The 10,121-nt window shown below is 36.4% G+C and overlaps 1 long non-coding RNA gene across 1 annotated transcript; it reads right to left on the minus strand.

Annotated features, from left to right (window-relative positions):
• Positions 1 to 1,877: 1,877 nt before the first annotated feature.
• LOC132322566 (uncharacterized) lies at positions 1,878 to 4,623 on the minus strand. Its single transcript, XR_009485129.1, has 3 exons — positions 4,466 to 4,623; positions 2,912 to 2,962; positions 1,878 to 2,082 (listed from the first exon to the last, which is right to left on the minus strand). It is a non-coding gene; the product is annotated as an uncharacterized LOC132322566 (long non-coding RNA).
• Positions 4,624 to 10,121: the final 5,498 nt, after the last annotated feature.

A 10,121-nucleotide genomic window follows, 5' to 3' on the forward strand; every position in this document is an offset into this window, starting at 1 on the left:
TATAAGAAGCAACAGAGTGAAGCCTGAGAAGACACATTTTGACAACAGATCACATTTAATTAAGACTGAGTATTCAATAATCTCTATTATGTGCAGCTATAGCCTCTACTTTAAAAAAGTAAGAAAAACTAACAACAAAAACCCCTCAAAGAGATGATCTGGAAATCTCAAACTACAGATTGTAGCAACTGGATATAGAGAGCTCTGTTTTTGTGATCAGGAGCTGTAACACTCACCGTGTAGATAAATAGAGGGATAAATCTACACAAAATACTCAGCATGAGCTTTTCAATGAAGTTTGTGTTGAAGTAACTTTATCTTAGTTTAGACAGATTTACTGTTAACAACAGGAAATTTTTTTAAAAACTGTAATAGAGTCTGATGATAATTTTTTCAATGAATTGCTGCCATTTTGTATTCTCTGACTATTGCAATAGTTTTAATAGAGTTTGTACAGTTCTTCAAATATCAAAACATGTTCTCTCTTCTGGCCAAAAAAATCATAAAAGGAAATCATAAGTCCTCCTGACCATGGAGAAATCTTGTGTGTATGCCTGCAATCTGTTGCTGGCTTACTCTGCTCTTTTTCATTTTCTTTTTCTGTAGTAGCTTCATCACTGACCCCTAAAAACCAGGAAAAAAGCCCAATTTCTTTTTTTTTTTCTGTAAAAAAGGCCAATAAAAAGGGCAAATATAGAAGACTGAATGGCCATTGCAGTGATTCATTTTGGCAACTCTCAACTAGCTTATGTAAAGTTCAGTTGATTCCTGGAGTTTGACTCTATGCCATTATTGATGCAGTTCCTGGGGTACTAACTCAAATTCACTCAATCAACTCCCTAAGCAACTCCAAGGATTCCAGATCTTTCTCTAGGACAGACTGTTCCAAAATCAGAATGTATTTTCTCAGAAATTATTTTAGTGACATACTACAAGAAACTTTACTTTTCCACATGTGACCTGAGATTTCAATAAACAATTTGAAGTAATGCTGATGAAAGCAATCAGCTTTCAAACTGTTCAAATATAGAACGCAACAGATCCATAGCCAGTGGAAAGCCTTCCCCTTCCTTTTCCAAAATCACTTCAGTTGGCTTCAGGTTAGGCATCATGATTATTGTCTTCCCATGAGTGCCATAAGGAAGGTCTTCATTCTTCATTCTATTATGCAATTCACCTTGACATGCTTTTTAAATTTGAGGCTGTCCCAAAAAATGTGAAATATGATAGTCTTGTTACATAGATGCTTTATTTTCAAAACAGCAATAACAAGAACTTTACAGTTTCAGGAAGAGCAATAAAAGTAAAAACACAGATTACATAATATAGTTTAAAGAATCTGCAAAGAATTAGTTGGAACCGTAAATACAATCAGACGTGCTGTAATAATTTTAAATCAGAAGGAGATCACTCCTAAGACTCAAATTCCATATGGGCAAAACCTCTACTTTCCTAAATCAAATGAGTAGCCCCACAGGAGCCAGTGAACCAGGAGAGGAGTAATTTTGTTTATGCAGGGCTTAGAATGAAGAGAAACATCTCCTACCTCCATATGCCATGTTCTTTCTTCTTAGTACAGACAAGAAGGTTATCCTTTCAACAGCAACTATTTAGAACCTCATCTTAACCTGCTTCCTTCTTGAGTTGAGTGATTTGCAGGAGAAGGGCCAAGAATGGTAAAATTGACTGGGTAGGACCATCAGTCATACCAAGTGAGGATTTGGAAGGTCAAGTAAAGTGTAGGATTTGGAAAACAAGGCAGCTTGATCCTGGTGGATGCAGGACCTTCAGAGCAGAAGACTGTGCACACTGACCAGTCCCAATGGCACCATCACCACGCTGTCATAAAATCCTTCTGGTTCTCTGCAGCTCTGCACAGTAATACATGAAAAGTCAAGACTCAAATACAAACACCTTGCTGGCTCACACTTAGCATTTTACAGTCAGGAGAGGATCAGGGTTCCAAAGGGTTTGCTGTGTCTAAACTTCACCAGGTGGGATATTGTCATACGTGGCTAGTGTGGCCCACTGCAGAGGAAGACATCTCAAGATTCAGATTTGAACTCCTGTTTGGATTTTACACTATGGGATTTGAAAAAAATAAAAAGAAAAGAAATGTAGTAACTAGGAATACCTTATGTTCCACTCCTTCAACTTTAAGGAGCTTACCTATCATACAAAATTTTAAATTGTAGAAGCTTGTGGAATTTTTTTTCAGGTTGCACCATTATTCAAGCTTTCTCTTCATCTATTACCAGATAAAATCATACAGTTTTAAATACATAATATAAATCTATGGTTTTTTTAAGCTAGTTTCACACAGAACCATTTGTAAGATTAAAAAATAGTATAAAGTCTGAGTCTAGCAAGATGACTTATAGGAAATTATCCTGTTTACCTTATGCTTTATGAAATGGCCAAAGTGTTTCCTGAAATTAAATCCTTAGTAAAATTTACCATTTTAATTATGCGAGGCACCATAAAAACCAAAATTATAGAATGCCTCTAAAGCAAAATAAAACACCTAATGCTGAAACTTCTTTACAGAATAACAAAGATTAGAAGAAGAACTGTCAAAATATCTCTGCTGTCATATTCACTAATATAACCTGGCCAGCTCCTCATAGAGAAGGAAGCATGGGGGTACTCTGAGAGGGTATATTTGCACGTGGTTCTCCTCATGAAGGGATACCAAAATTGACCTCTCATCTCAAAGACTTTGAAGCATTAGTGGAAGGGTGAAAACCTCCCTTACAACCCCTACTCCCTGGCTGCAGGTCTCTGACCACCATCCACAGCACGCTCATTCTTGAAAACCCCCCTTTAACAAGAGCATTTGGTGCAACAGAGAGCAGATATGAGATTATATTATCAATTTGTCTAGTCCGGGATGCTGGCAAAAATGGCATACCTTGTCCCCTTTGGGTGAAACTTCAGCACACAGAAAAACCTTCAGGACAGTCTAGGCAAAAGAGAACAAAAAGATAAAGAACACTGACATGAAGAAAATTCTCATCCTGTATCATGTGTTCTCCACACACAAAACCACAACAATCAATAACAAAGATGAAAAAAGATGATCTTTGGAAACAACACAGCTGTGTCAGAAAGGCAATACAGAAGTAGAAAAAACCAAGCTTTCCCAAAGAAATGTAAATCAAAAGTAAATAAAAATCTTTCTAACAGAGTTTGCAGTAGAAATGCTAATACAAAAATATTCTAAGGCTTATAATCTTTCAGAACACATACTGGTCTTCTCTTTCCCCTATATTTTTTTCAAAAGATTCTTACCAATATGAAGTGGTGCATCATGAAAAACAACACTAATTGGGCTGCCAATATAAAGTAGCAACACAAAGCTGAGCAATGATTACCATGATTGATAATAAAGCAGGTCAACCTTTCCACGGCTAAGATATGAAAGCCTTACTTTAAATAAATATATTTTTTAAGTAGCATCAAAAGCAGACTTGATTAAATTTGTTCACAAAGTTCTTGGAACGATTCTTGCTGGAACACAAATCTCTATTAATTTTGGTCCAGAGGAGAGAACACCAGTAAACCCATCCCAGCTTTTGCAGCATTTTGCTTGTAATGTCTGATCAGAGTTTAGCTTGCAGGATCCAAACACAATTGAGCAACATTTGATTATGATTATTTTATTTGATTTTCTGAAGTATTTGCACAATATTCTTGTTACTTTGAAGATAGCTCACTTCAAGCTGTTCAGCTTTTATTAAACAAAGCCAAACAAAATTTCTTTTTATGAAACACTGTAAATATAGAAAGCTGTAAATTAAGTTGCTCTGGAACAGAAAAAGAAGTTTTAAGAAATGTTAAGTGATATATCTAGCTTTGAAATCACTCTCCATGGGAAGGAACAGGACTCTCCTTATTTTCTTGCCAAAAATGGGAAGCAAAAAGGCTAATTCAATTTCACGCCAGAAAAAAAGAAAATAAGTGTGTGTATATATTACAACACATACTAGTGGAGAGAAGAGATACTTAAGAAAAGGAGAACTGTGCTTATAATCACAAAACCTAGGTGTTAGCAAAAGTATAAGAAATACACTCCAAATTTTAAAAGTTATGAAGCAATTACTGTAGTAACCGTCAGAATATATGCTTTAACTACTCCTTTACCTAAAATAATCACTTACAGGCTTGTACTATTATTTACATATCACAGTACTTTTAGGACTATCATAGTAAAATTAAACAAATAATTATTCAGGAAGGCATGTAAACTATACTATTGATATGAATGGATCTATTAATTATAAAAACCTGTTCTTGCTTTTAATATTTCATTCATACACTGAACCATTCAACTAGAAGCTGAATTGAAAGGTATTCTTCTATGTGGGCTGGCAATTATTGAAACCCTACCACAAGAAAAGGTTTGGGAGCAGATGTTTCAAAACTGTTTTGCTGAGCTTAAAGAGTTTCCTAAATAATGGGTTACCTGAGTTGGAGCGCTCCTACACCAGCAGTTCCATCTGATCCCTGCCACGTCACTTCTGTGTGCCTCAGAGGTCACCCCTTGGCAGCTGTCTGATTTGCAGCCTTTGCTGCAAGAATACAACCAGCGCTGGAACCTGCTCTTCAGGTTCAGCACATGGGATCAGGGCCAAGGAAAGGCAGCTGGCTTGGAGGAGGGAGGGAGTCCAGAGGCTTTATATGGGCTTAAGAGCACAATAGCATTGGCCAGGCAGCTGTGTCTGAATGGAAGCGCACAAAAAGAAGGCAGGACCTTTGTGGTTGTGTTCTGGCTTTAGGGGCTGTCAGGAGAAAGGTGACAAGAACAGGAGAGAGATGTTAGGCTGCCATTTCACACAGCCTGCATAAAACTGAAACAACCAGATTTAAAAATAAAAGCCACCTGGGAAAAGAAAATATGGAAGGCCAATATATTGTTAGGTGAAAGATTATTTGTTCACAACAAATTGTAAACCAGTCCTATATTGAGCTGGTCAGGCAGGTAAATGAAAGGAAAGAGTCCTAAAATCTGCTAATCTTATTTCCACAGAGGAAATTTTTATTCTAAATCTGTCATTACAAGCTATGTAAGTGCAAGGAACTTGTGTAGCTAATTGTGTCTAAAAAAATTCAGGAAGAAATTTTACCCAGAAGTTGAAAGTGATTTCTGAAAACGCAGTCCTGTGTGCCCTAATGTGTATGATTGCACCATCCACTTAATGTAAGATTTTCTGTGGGCTTATACTGCCTTCCAGTTATCACTTAGGACTTGATCATTGTGATTTCAATTCTTCTTGGATGCATTTTTTTGGGGGGACCAATATAAAACAGCTGTCATGCTTTTTAAATTAACAATCTATCTGAAAAGCATATAGGTAGACCTCTATTGAAGCAGCGCTCAGAACACTATTGGTGTTCAATTTAAAGAGCTGTTGAGTGCAAATCAGTGATAACAGCACTAGCACATTGTACTATTCTAGCAGAACCTGAGAAGTTGTCTCCTGCTACATTTATGAGTCCTGATAATCAATACATTTACCAAAAAAAAAAAAAAAAAAAGAAAGACCTTAAGATTAGCTTAGTTGTTTAGAACATGGTGCTAATAACACCAAGGTTATATAATAACACAACTCAGGTGTTTGAGTGCCCCATATGGGCCACTCTCTTAAGGGTTGGACTTGATGATCTCTGTGAGTCCCTGTCCAACTCAGAATATTCTGTGACTGTGAAAATCACACCTGAAACCTCCATCTGCCTTACACCTCCATATTAGTGTGCTTTCTTATTGAAATAAAATTATTCATTACTGGAAGTAAAGAATCCAAGTAGCACAAGCAGACTTCTTCTTCCCAATTTGAAAAGAAAAAATACATTAGAAAGACAATGGTGTAGGAACTGGTAGATTTTGTTACCCAGACTTCTGATTACAGCCCATGCTCCACCACCCTTCCCTTTAATTTAAAGAAAATTATCAACAGAAGTTTTATCTTTTTCCAAACTTCTGAAAACCAAATAGCATGTCTCCTGACTAGGTTTTGTTCATTTTCTGCTAAATTTCTGCCAGAGAGGATTGTTTGTTCTTTGTTTGAAATTATCAGCAAATTTAACCAGATCTATCGGCTGCAAGGAAGTCTCTCAAGTTCTGAGCAATTTCTCCTCCACAAGCCATCTTCTCTTAGGCAAAAAAGTTGCTGGGAAAATTCCAAATCCCCTCTTCATCCCTCTGGGTTGTTTCTTAAATTTCTGCACCAGGTCTTCAAAAAAGAAATGAGCTCTTTCTTTTGGAATCAACAAGAATAAAGTGTTTAGTTTCTTAATTACTGGACTAGGCTCTCTCCAAAAGTGTCTAAGTTTGGAATTCTTTTTCTGGCTACTTTTTCTAATCCAGAGCCAAGCATTTTCTGCTCCCTGGTTGAGAATATAATTATTTTCATTTCTTTTGTGTTTCTACTGTCTTTACTTGCAGCTCAGAACTGCCTTATAGTCAGGAATACAGAGCTGCAGACAGATATGTAAGAACACTGCCACAAAAGCTACCTAGAGAGGACTCTCATAATTCCCTGTGCTTTTTACATTAGCAAAAAAACAAGCAGAAGTATAAAAATAAGCTCTGTAAAAGCAATGGATAATAGAACACTAAAAAAGTAAAAAATTGTTATTTTTATGTTCTAGCATTTATAGTCTTCACCAAGACTTTAAGCATTTAATTTGCAGCCTCCAAACTCCACACCAATCAAGCTCAATTTATTCAAGTGCAAATCCCACAGCAACTTTCAGCATTGCATAAAAGTAATTTCCCATACAGAAGCCGCAAGTGACTAGGATCAACTTGGAAATTTAAATACAATCTAGTTCATAAAAATCCTTTCTTCACCAATTCAAATCCTTTTTGCTGTTCCTCTGTCAAAAGTCACTCAATTAGTTGCTACTACAATGGCATTGCCCAGGCATGCAGAGTGTACAAAAATCTTTTCTCTCAAAATGGTGAATTTCCTCCCCTCTTGAAGAAATTTCTGCGTTCTTTTTAACAGTCAGTTCTGCGACTGGAGGTGCAGTAGCACAGATGACATTACTTTCAACTTGATTCATCTTCCCATGTGTTAAAGGATGAACATTAAATTGAAAGCACTCATTTGGATACCTTTAGAATGTTTCCAGTTCCTACCAAATAGCTATACTCTATTCCATATAAAGAGTTGAAAAAAGTACTTGAGAATGTCTTCCATTCCCAAAGATTTAGGATATATGACTTACTGCTCTCTGGAGAAACCAGAGCATTCCACAGGGAGTTTTTCCTCACTTTAATTACAGTCAGAACAATATATTTTATATATTTTGTTCCCAATGCTTTACATTGTCTGCTACAGGAGAAAGCTATTAGCAGTCGTGAGTTATCTGTGGGAGCAGAATTGCCACATTCTCCAGTTTTGGTCATACTTTAAAAAAATTATTCCTGTAAAGAACGTGTAAGCAGCTCATTATTTAGTTTCTTTTATCTTTAGGTGATACACTATAAAATCCTACAGGCTGACTTTCTGTCCATAACAGGCTGTGGCTTGTCCTAATGCTCTACCAGATCAAATCTCTCAAGTTTTCAAGTAATTACAATTGCTGCTTCCTGCCCTTTTGGCTTGCAAAACATCCTCTAGATCTTTGACTCATATGAGCTTCACAGCTCTTGTTCTGTGATTACCTTTGCAGACCAAGCTACAATGAGCAAGCTACAGTGATCCTTGGTCTGTGTTCTGACAGGCTACATCTTGATCAGCCTTCATATCCTCAATTGTACATTGCTCAGGAGTACAGTTCTCCATGTAGAGCAAAGATTTTACTTTCACATCAGTGCATTCACTGCCTCAATTCAAGTCTATTTCTGTGCACTTGCAATTTTACTTCATTCAACTTGCTTTTAGAAAGCTCATGTAGAGATGGCCTTTTCCATATGTTGTCCCACTGACTTTAGAGGATCATTTTTCCATAATTAATCAGTATTCTGTATGTGTAAATGCTGCAGAATTACCCCTGACATGTTCACTGTGTCCTTCCTACTTCACTCCGATTTTCCTTTATTCCCCACACAGCCTGAAAGCAACTGATCTTCCAGAAAGAGCAAAGAAAGGCTCAGCACAAATAATTCACATATACTTAAAGCTTATAAAAGTCTTCAAGAAACACTAGCCCAAATCATAAGATATTTGGACACCATTGATGAATTTAGAAATAGGCAGGACAGATGAATTACATCTACATGAAAGCAACAGTAGATAAATCTAAACACCTTAGCTAGGCAATTTCACATCATTGCTTTTACTTGATTTAATGAGATCAATATCAGCCAAGAGTGGAAGGACATTATGAAATTTAGATTTCTTTCTGTAAAACAAAATTTTCTGCTAATTTCTCTTCTAGAAAGCTTTTATGCTTTAAGTAACCAGATTCTCATTCTAAGACTTCATCAGTGTACTGTTTTTATAAAGTTCTTGGAGGAAGACATGTCAAGCACTTGTTTTAGGTGAGTTAGAACCAATAAGAATGTGTTCTTTCAAAGGAAGACATTCTGAGCATCAAAAATGAAAACATTTTTGGAATTTTCATTTGGGATTTTTAGGAAGTTTTTTCTTGAAAAATGAAATGCATTTGAAAACTCAGTTTTGTATGAAAAACAAATATGACCAAAACTACTTGATCACTTTTAGCTCAACAGATGGTGACAAGTAATGAATCTATTTCCAAAGACTTCTGACTTACTGTGCTGCTGCCTTGATCATCAGAACTGCAGATATCCCCTAACTAATAAATCTAGGTGAAATTTTAAAATGCATTAACTTTAAGAAGTAATTTAAGTTCTAGTGTGCTTGGTGCTGAACAAACTTTAACAAAAATAATTTCCCTTCAGAGTCCTACAGCCTCATAATTTGGACAAGATCCTAAGAATACAATTCCCATTTAATTCAATGGTAAGCACATAACTAAAACCCTGTGCAAGGCATTGAACATTTAGCACAGTATTCACTAAGTAGATCCAGATGATGGGCCAAATCCAGCTCTGATGTAGGTGGGCAAAATGCCATTTAAATCATTTGAGTTGCAACACTAGAGCCGAATTTGACCTTATATTTTTTGAACATGATGCCAAATGACTGCAAAAACAATGTAGTTTTTACTCAAGTGCAAATGAATGCGGTGGTTTCATCCTAGACCCTGGAGGACATGTATTCAGAGCACAAAAGCATCATAGAGTTTGGCACAGCTTGTAACTGCTTTTCCACAAAGATCCAGGACTCGAGTATTTAGGGCGTTGCAGGTCATGAGCAGAAGAGGCAAAGCAGCAGAGCTGCATGGACATGGCTGCACACTGTTTGCCTCTTGCTAACCTCTGGCCAGCACTCGCTTCCTCATTTTCATCATTCACTTTAATGTTTCAAGAACAACAACATCAATTTGAATAATTCTGAAGTCTCAGAGGATGTGCTTTGCCTACTGAAAGGCAACTCCTTAACTTTGTATTTTTGCTGATAGAACTACAAGCCGAAGTTGTCTTAGTGCAGTTATTAACACCTGGCCTGTGTAATGTCTTACTTCTGAAGATGTGAAGGATCTTTCCAAAGGAAAATTTATAGAAAAGAGTGATAAATGGAACTAGAATTTATCATATGTGTACTTGCTAGCCATTCATATTTTCATATTATTTTCATATTTTCATATTTAAATTTTAGTTTCCAGAATTAGTAAGAATAAAGGAAGAAGGTCCTTTAAAACTATATGCATCCTGATTTAGCTCAAGTAAGTAAACAACTGCTAACAATTAAAAAAAAAAAAAAAAAAACTAGATGGCCCACAAAAAGGCTGCCCAAATCATGAGATTCAGCAACTCATCTTACCACTTTTTGAGGCTATTGAGTCCACTTAGCATCAAGATTCCCTTACTGCGCATTTCCTTTACTTACCTTTTCCATCTTAAGGTAACAAGAAAAAAGATAAATCCTTCCATAGGAAAGGGGGGAAAAGTACAAAAACACAGTCTGGTGAAAAATTCCTTGTTTTGAATGTGTGTACATGTAAGAAACTGGTGTCCAACAAGTTGAATATATAACAGAGAAAAAAGCAAGTCCTCTAATTTTTCTGGTATTTCACAAGAACAA

The sequence above is a fragment of the Haemorhous mexicanus genome, chromosome Z (genome assembly GCF_027477595.1).
Source record: "Haemorhous mexicanus isolate bHaeMex1 chromosome Z, bHaeMex1.pri, whole genome shotgun sequence".
NCBI lineage: Eukaryota > Metazoa > Chordata > Aves > Passeriformes > Fringillidae > Haemorhous > Haemorhous mexicanus.